Source organism: Neltuma alba, unplaced genomic scaffold (assembly GCF_004799145.2).
Source record: "Neltuma alba isolate B1F8T4 unplaced genomic scaffold, ASM479914v2 tig00006678_pilon, whole genome shotgun sequence".
Lineage (NCBI taxonomy): Eukaryota > Viridiplantae > Streptophyta > Magnoliopsida > Fabales > Fabaceae > Neltuma > Neltuma alba.
The window spans coordinates 22,929-32,473 of record NW_021634542.1 but is presented as its reverse complement, the minus strand read 5'-3'; the positions used below and the strand labels follow the sequence as shown (position 1 = coordinate 32,473).

At 31.9% G+C, this 9,545-nt stretch overlaps 1 pseudogene; it reads right to left on the bottom strand.

Moving 5' to 3' along the window:
* Nucleotides 1-278: 278 nt before the first annotated feature.
* On the bottom strand, nt 279-9,100 carry LOC114750907 (cystathionine beta-lyase, chloroplastic-like; annotated as a pseudogene).
* Nucleotides 9,101-9,545: the final 445 nt, after the last annotated feature.

Sequence of the window (9,545 nt, the reverse complement as noted above, 5' to 3'; positions counted from 1 at the left end):
TTAATCTAAATATAATAATTTATATGAGAACACAACTCTTTATATCCAACACACATTATAAGATTAATTAACATCAAGTGATCATTATATAATTATCATTACAAAACCAAAAGGCATTGATTTACGCAAGCAAGTAGGTCGTGGAAGGTAAAGAGTAACGTCAAAAATGCTTTTCTTCATCAATAGAACCACCAAATCATCAACATCATCCTCGATCTTATTATTATTTGAAGCAAGCTAAATAAGTTGTACGTTTGGCATATGAAATAGAGTGGTACAATTAAGAATGCATTCTCTAGATCTTTAATAAGATCTTTAACTTTGGTTAAACCCATGAGTAGTTTCTCTTGCTCAGGGTGTGGTGGAATGGGATGTATATCAAGGTAAGCATATGGAAGAACCTATACCACCTATACCAAAATTAAAAGGATTAGCATTTTGTGGAAAAACATTCATAGCTAACTCTAACATATATATATCTGCAAACTTCTAATTATAAATTGTCACCACCACATTTATCCTTGGAACTTCTAGTAATTTATTACTTCTTCTAATTCTTATTATAAATTTCTTCATGCTGCTTATAATATTAATTATAATTTGAATTATTATTTTTTCTTCCCTAATTGTCTTTTACTTTGATATTCCCTAAGTAAACAAAATTGTAACTAATCAAACAACACAATATCCTCCCATTAACACTTTAATGGGTGATTTTTAAATTTTGATAGCGTTAACTAATTTTAACCAAATTTCTTCGTCTATAAAGTGATTAATAGATTCTCATAATTAAGACAACCTTAGAGAAAGGAACACTAGACCAATAATGATTGACATGCTAACTACTACGTCAAGTCTTTAATATAAAAGTTAGATAACTACTTTGAAGATATTAAAAAAATTAGTTAATTTAGTTATTTGTAACAAATATGTGTTGACTTTCCTAAATTACTCTATTTAATTATATGCATTAAACTACCTCTTGATGGAAATTCCTTACAATTAATAGGAATATTTTGAAAAAAAATTATAAATTTAGGAGATAAAATGGACTGAGGTCTTATATTTAGACCAAATTCAACCCTTTAACAAACTTTTATATTAAGGATCAAAGGTAGTACTAAATTTATCAATAGCAACAAGATTCTCTATCACACCCTACCTTTTTACCGGTTTGATTAAATGATATATAACTCAAATTAAAGTAAGGAAATATTTCTAAACGATAACAATTTACATGACAAGGTATATATATTCCCCAAAATACTCACCAAAACTAACAGTCATGCTAAAGTATTTAGTCTTTTCAGCAATCTGCTTTGAGAGTGGTAGTGAGCCTGTTTTAAAGCTAATCACAGATCCTGGCCCTGATGACTGCAAAATAGATAGGAACTCAATGAATGGATAAAATCATTTAGAACATATATAGAAGCAAATATTAATGTTCACGGTGTATATAGCAACGCAATGAGTGGATAAAATCATTTCAACATAATATATAAGCAAATATTAATATTCAATATAGATTATATACATGAGACCTGTGTAGATCGTATACTGGATGACTCTTAAGACCAGGATAGTTTACTTCGTTAACTTTAGGCAGCTGTTTGGTAAGAAAATCAGCAATAATTTATGCATTTTTCTGCAAAATATAACATGTTGGCTCTAAGTCATTGTTTTTTTAGAACTAAATAATATCAGTATAAAGGAGTTATTTAGCACTTAAATTTCAAATCGGAAGGTTATTAGCTGTAGAGATCCCATCTAATTCTAAAAAGCACAACTACACACACATGCAGTGTGTGTAAACAAATGGGTTAAGGTTAAATTTTTTTTCAAAAGTTATCATTCAGGATCTCTAAGCATGCGAAAGTTTTTTTTTTAAGTGCAAATTTGTTTTAAAAGTTTACAATCATAACAATTTTGCCTCTTGCCGTTAAAAATGTTAATAATTAATATCACTATTTTAATAGTCAACTTTAATCTTTTAATGGTAAGGGGTAATTGCTACAATTTTAAACTTCTAGAATAAACTTGTATTCAAAAAAAATTTTGGGCATCCAGAGCTCCTGGTTGAAAATTTTCGTGACAAATTTACATTTTAACTTATAAACAAACCATAATTCATCAAAGGAATCTTACCCAAGTTGTATAAATTAGATGGAAAATATGGAATGTTTCGGTAGGCACCTGTTTCTCCTCAACTCGTTGTGCCATAGTTTTGATTCCTTCCAAACATATCCAAGAGTCCAATGGAGACAAACAGCAACCCGTCGTATTTTTAAAATCGTTTATGTGTTTTGCCAAGCTTTACGGGATGATGATCAAAGGCAAAAAAAGAGGGAAACACAAAGATGCACATTATTCATCAAATGAAAAAGTATAAAACAATTGGAAAATAAAGAAAAAATACCATAGAAAATAGACCACAACATGATAATATCCTTAGCACACGAAGAAAGGGGTTTGGACCCTTTAGTTTCCTAATAATCTAATTCTCCATCTTCTCATATTTATTATTAACACTTGATCATTGGCTTAGGTAGGGGAAAAAAAAAGAAAAGGAAAAGACATTCTGGTGTCTAACATTCATAAAATCTTGCAGTTTCTTATTCCTTAAGATTTTTTAAAAGGAAAACAATAAAAATGCACAATTTCATGATATTTTTCCAATGTAAAATCCTTAAGAAACATAAAATTGTATGATTTCATAACTGCAAGATATCAAATGCTTCTCATTTGTCTATAAACCAATGATCAAAACCAAAAAACAATGTTGGGAATTTGTCGTATTATAAGAGGCATTGAGGGGTTGAGGCATCAGAAGCACTAATCCCTGAACCTAAGGTATTTCAAAAGAGAGAATAAAGTAAGTATGCTCAATAAGAGCCTTTTTTTTTTTTCCTTTTTCATTCTTAATAATACTAGAGATCACAAGCACATAAAATGTCATGCACCACATACCCGACAAAGAAAAAAAGTTTGCCATTGAATTTAAATTTAATTCAAAATTTCTGGACATATATGAAAATATTGGGTCACAAATCTTAAACACATCTTAAGTCTTTGAGACACAGAGAAAGAGCTCTTACTCTTCTCTATCCGTAGCAGGACTACCGGCCAGGCAACTACTGTTTCCAGCAACAAATTTTGTAGCTGAATGCATAACATTATTTGGAAACAAAAAAAGAAGTAAGTATTACTTAATAGAAATTTCTTTTTGCGCCCTTTCTTTTATCATTCTGGCCGAATCAAGAGAAGATACTAACTTTAAACTAGAGTCATGAAGAAGGACCTTGGAGTCAAAACATTTTCGCTATAAGACCAGCCATGTTATATGGTATTAAATGTTGAGCTGTAATAGAAAACTGAGCATAAAGTTGAGATAGCAGAACTGAAAATGTTAAGATAAATGTGTAGTCATATAAAAAAGATAAAATTCAAAATGATAATATCAGAGGAAGAGGCATGGCACTATTGAAAAAAAATAGTTAAATATCATTTGAGGTGGTGAGCATGTGTAGAGAAGTTCATTGGATGCGCTAATTGTCACATCCCAAAAATTTTCACCCGGCTATAAAGGGTTAAGGATGAGGGTCAATGTAGAAACTAAATGGAAAGATGAAACAACTTTTAATGTGAAACCCTGAAAAGGTCTCGACTGGCAGTTTCATAATTATTGGTCTAGAAAGAGTAAAACGGGAAAATTTGAGAAAAATTCTAGAAAATTCTCAAAAAATGGAAAAATTATAAATTGGAAGTTTTGAAAATTGGTTGAGGCCCAAAAGGTGAATTTACAGTTAAAGAAAATTATTACGGAATTTCCCGTAAACGGAGGTTTTTCGGGAAATTATTAGGAAATTAAAGGAAAATAATTATTTTAAGTAGTGGAGGCCTCAATAAATTTGGGAGAAAGATGGATAATTTGTATAAATATTATTTGAATTTATAAATTGGTTCTAGGCCTTGAAAGCTCAGAAATTAATTTTAGAGAATTTATTTTCCTTAGATTTACCGATAGAGGTCTAATCGGAGAAAATCCAAAATAAATACCTAGAGGTGGCAAAAAATTATGAAAAATTTCAGATAATATTATAATATTAAAATGTGAATTATCATGAAGAGAAATAAATTTTGGAGGTCTGAAAAAATTATAGAATGTCACTAGTGAATAGTAACCGATAAAGTTTTAAATTGCTTTGAGATAGTGATTTGGTTTTTAAGCCATCTTTTTGGACCAGTCTAAACCTTTTTGGGGCCCAAATTGAGCCCAATAAGGCCCAATTTGTGCATTTTCTAGGTCCCTCTATTTTTATTAAAATAAATGTGAAATTAAGGGATATTTGTGTGGAATAATCTAGATTAAAGCCACTTGTGATGATCTGATTATTTTAACACTTGGTGACTGCCACATACCACCCTTGAGGTGTCCTAGTTCGGCCAAATCAAGAGGGAGGAGGGCAGATGGATTTTTCTATAAATACCCCTTGGAAGATACAAATAAATGTTGGAAAAATAGGGAGATTCTGTCACTTTGTTTCCAGCACTCACCAAATGAAATATTAAGGGTTTTGTACAAAGAATCATTTAACTTACACCAAGAAAACATTAAGGTATGCTTATGCCTTCCTATTCCAAAGTTTTAAGCTTGGTTAGTTGAGGTTTTTAGCTTGAAAAATTAAGGAAAATGCTGCCAAAATTTTTCTGGACTTGGTGATACTTAGGAAAGGATAGAAACCTTGATAATCAAGTGGAATAAGGAAGATTAAGTGGTGTATGGATTGATTTTTGGATGAAATCAAAGTTAGGGTTTAAGGGGAGGAATTTCGGTCAGCACTGTTCATGCAGGAGCTGATTGTTTTGGCTTGATTTGATTATTTCAATGGCTTTAAAACATGTTCTTTTGTAGGGATATGTTGTTGGAAAGTGTTTAAAATCATTGGAATAAAAAATAGAACTTTTAGAAATATATAACCCGTTATTCGGCCAGTCACTGTTCACGGGGGAGGAGTTTGAATTTTAAAAATCTTATTGCACCATTGGATTCCTCATGAAAAATTGTGTAGGATTGAGCAATGAGGTTATTGATTCTAAAGGAGGAATTATTTTGTTAAAAATCAAAGAAAAAGTGGGAAATTGTTGAGTTAAAGTTTAAGAGTTGTAATTAAGTGTTTAGTTATTAATATGGCCTATGTTTATGCTTGGTTTAATAGCCATTGTGAGGAGGAACCAAGAGGAAGCTTTGCTCTTGAAGTAACCAATTGGACGAGGGTTAAAAAGGTAGCTTTGAATTATAATTTGATTGTTAATCTTGCTTGTTTAATGTGGTTTGTTGTTTGCTTGGATGGAGAAACTTGTGTGTGGCATAGATTGGTTGAATAACATTGGTTTATGCTTTGGCTAAATGCATTGAATTATGCCCTTGTGGAAGTGTTAATGTTCCTCTTTTAGCATGGCATTAAGCATGATTTTATGTGGTTAATTATGCCTTGAGGTATGATAACATGTCACATGATAACTTGCTTGATTTGCATGATAATTGTAATTCAAATACTACTAAGATTTCATAGAAATCTCATTCCTCCTATTTCAAATTATGTCTCATTTAGGAAGTGGCTCAACTATGGATCAAGTCAAGGAATTGGTGTTGGGATAGAAGAGTTTGTGAATGTTATATGTTTGGAATATTATGTGATGTATTATCCAACTTTATGCCAAGTTTGTCATGGATTATAGATGATAATATGATATAACTATGTTTCTATGACATGCTTAAATGCCAAAATTTTGAATGGTGCAATGTTAAAAGAGTGTAGGAAAAAGGAAAAAGAGAAAAAAATAAAGGAAATAGAGTTAGGGGATAAAAACTCCCTAAAAGAGGCCAAACTTGTGGCACATGAAATAATAAGCAATTGTTGGAATTTGGACATGAAATTTTACAGGCTTATAGATCTCATTTTTAGCTTTAAATCAAGTGGTAAACCATTAAATTTTGAATTTTTTGCTAAGAGTTATGTCCTTCCAAAATTGGGTAAAAATACTAGAAATTGGAAAAGTGACAAGATGAACAGTGTGCTTTGTCAAATTTTCTAGTTCTGTTCTGAATGGAATTAAGCCCAATGAATATTTTTCTCTATAGAAATCTTAGCGAGCTTCGTGTGAAAATTGGAACCACATCGTTTCAATTTTTCTAGAATTAGTTATAAATTTTCAAAGTTGGCCCATTTTTAGATGAACAGTGTACGGACAGAATTAAAGTCAAAATTTTAAAGCTGAAATTTTTTCATCCAGAAACACTGCGAAACACGTTATAATGGTTCCAATTGACTTATAATAGGTTATAAAGAGAGGTGTGACACTAATGAGGAGGGTGAATCAAATATTTTAGAGTCCTTTTAAAAAAGACAGGGAAAGACCCAGAAAAACACTTAATGAGGTCATTGAATGAAATCTTTTTATTGACAACCTATCTTAAAATTTGGTTATTAATAGAGCATAATGATATCCTGTGATTTATGTGGCTGACCCCATCTAATAAAATAAGGCTTGCTGTCGTCGTTTGCATAATGCATTCTGAACAGATTGGGTGTTAAAATAATTTAATGTCCCTTGAAAATTCCTTCAATTGACACAGAAGAACTAAAAAGAAATTAAGAGCAAGAGACCAAATATTCGTTATTAAGTTGTCAAACCATTTGACCTTTTAAGTCCCTATTGCTATATAGCTCATGTAAACAAGCATGTTATTAAGTTGTCAAATCGCGTGTTTGGATGCTACCCAAAACTATATATATGGTTTTGGAAGAGAAACCCATGATTTTATATAATTTCATCCAAACATCAAAAAAATTATCAAAAAGTAATTATTGGATTAGAAACCATTTCCCTATCCAAACATGAATCCATTATATATGCAAGCGCGATATGATGATACCTTCTCCAAGTTTCAATGGTTGACTCAACACAGGAGACATTACACTATTGTCAATAAATACAATAGCACTATGTGCATGAGCTATCCTCGATATTTCCTGGACATAAATCAACAAAATAAGATGAAAGAAGTTTTTTAATTATACATAGTTCATAAATATTTTTTGACGTTAGGTCCATGAAAGAACTTGATAAGAGTTTTATAGGCATGGACCCATAATTCTTCTTACTTATGCAAGAAGAGATCCAGGCTCAGAGAGTATTTACATAAGTATTTACAGACCGTTCACTATCAAGGTTCTCATATTAACAACATGATTCGAATTCACAATCGTGTGAGTTATGAGTCTACTCCTTACCAATTGGACCAACTGTTATTAATGAGAAAAGGAAAAACTGATGGGCCATTACAGAGTTGAAGAGAAGAATTAAAAAGAAATTCCACCCCGTAAAGAAATTAAAATTACTTACTCGGATATCAGATATTTTAAGCTGGGTATTGTGAGGAGTCTCTAGCCATACCAACTTAACCTTATCAGACATAGCTTCCTTAAACTTCTCTATATCACTTGTGTCTACTTTGCTGTCCTTGCAAGCAATAATATTACAACCACATTATCTTCTAGGAATCAATCCAACAATAATATTACTCCACAGGCCGAAAAAAAAACACATCCGAAAATCTGAAAAAATCATACTTGACATTGATATTTTCCTTTCTTGCCATCAGATTGTTTATGAAGTTATATGAACCCCCATAGATATCCTCCACAGCAATGATTTCGTCACCTGCATTGGAACTTTATAAGTAAATGACAATAAAAGTGATGATGTAATAGCTTACATACATACATATATATAGGGTATCCAATTGAAAGCATTATGTGAAGAAATAAGCACCAGGATTAGGAAGTTCACAAACAGCAGTCACAGCAGACATTCCACTGCTGAAGCAATAAGCGTATTTTTCATTGTCAAGCTTTGCTAATAACCTGAGGAGAATACAAAATATTAAGCCAACAAGTAAAAGAGAATGCATAGAAAGAAGAAACAGGTATAGAAAAAAGCAGGACAGCAGATCAGAACATACATTTCCAAAGTGTTTCGGGTAGGATTTCCAAGTCTTGAATGCATATACTTATCACCAAAAACAGGTGTTGCAGAATACTGCATGAAAAACGAAAAAGCATAGAAGACAATTACAATATAATTGAAAAGAAGATCATGGAAAAGAGATACTAACTATAAGATCCTAGTATGCGATGCGTAGATCAAATTCTCACCATTTCGAAAGTAGCAGTTTGGTAAATTGGTGTGGAGGCTGCATGGAAAGGATCCCAGTCAGCATGGTGTTTCGCTAACACTGTAGACATACTTGGCTCTTCTATCACTTGCTCTGCAGACGGAAGAAAAAACTATTAGCATATAAAACAAAATACACACACGGATTTGGGGTGTTTTACTGCCTTCTTTGCTACTCCTTAAATTTTCCAAGCTTCCCAAATATTTTTTCTGGTCTTTTTTAATCATTAGATTCTAATATAAAATGAATGACATTTTAGTATCTTAAGAGCCAAAAATGGTGCATATAGTTTTTGAAATTTTTTACAATTTTTCAAAGAAAAATGCTCTAAAATTGGGTCTTTCCTTAATAATTTGAGTATTTTTCTTTGAGAAATCATAAACTGCACCATTTTTTGTCCATAACATATCAAAATACTACTCATTTTATGTAGAATCTAATGATAAAAAGAAATAAGAAAAAATAACATTTAAGAAGTTTGAAAAATTTAAGAGGCAATAGACACCCTTAGTCTCCTACACACAAGACATTATGAACATAAGAAACACATCAAAAAGCACCACTAGCTGGAACCGCGGTAGTTTCCACCACAGCCCTTTTGGGGCAGTCTGCTCAATTTTGATTAAACAGTTTACTCTGAAGCTCTTTCCAGCACTTGTGATCTAAACCACAGTAATGAGAAGCGCTAACATAAAACTATAACAGTAACTACTATACTTGCAATAACGCACTAGAACAAGAGTGCATTATTGGTAAATTATTAAAGGTACATAAGATGCTTAAAATAGTGATGGTTATAGTTGTTACCTTAGGGTTGACCGAAGTAACGAGAGGGCTAAGAAAAGTTGAGGATAATGCCATCTCTAAAGAAAAAAGAAAGAGCTGGCTAGAGATTTTGGTTATGCTCTTCGATCGATTAGCCGTAGCAAAGCACAACTTGATTCAAAGCCAAAGATATGCGCGCGCGCGCGCACACACTCACATGTTACTTACAAAGAAGCTTCACAGGAACATAGTAACGTGTTGGGGCTGCAAAAGTTCAAAGTTTTTTTCAAAGCCAAAGAGATGCATATATATATATATATATATTGTTAGGGTGCATCCAGCACCTGAAGTATTTTTTTCAAGTACATTCAACACCTTGAAGTATATTATGATGTATACAATACTTCCAAATATTTTTCAGGTGCATCTAGCATCCTGAAATATTTTGTGATGCATTCAGTACCCCAAACTATTTTTTAGATGCGTCCAGTATCCTGAAGTTTTTTTTTTGCTTTATCAGCACCAAAAAGTTATTTTTGGG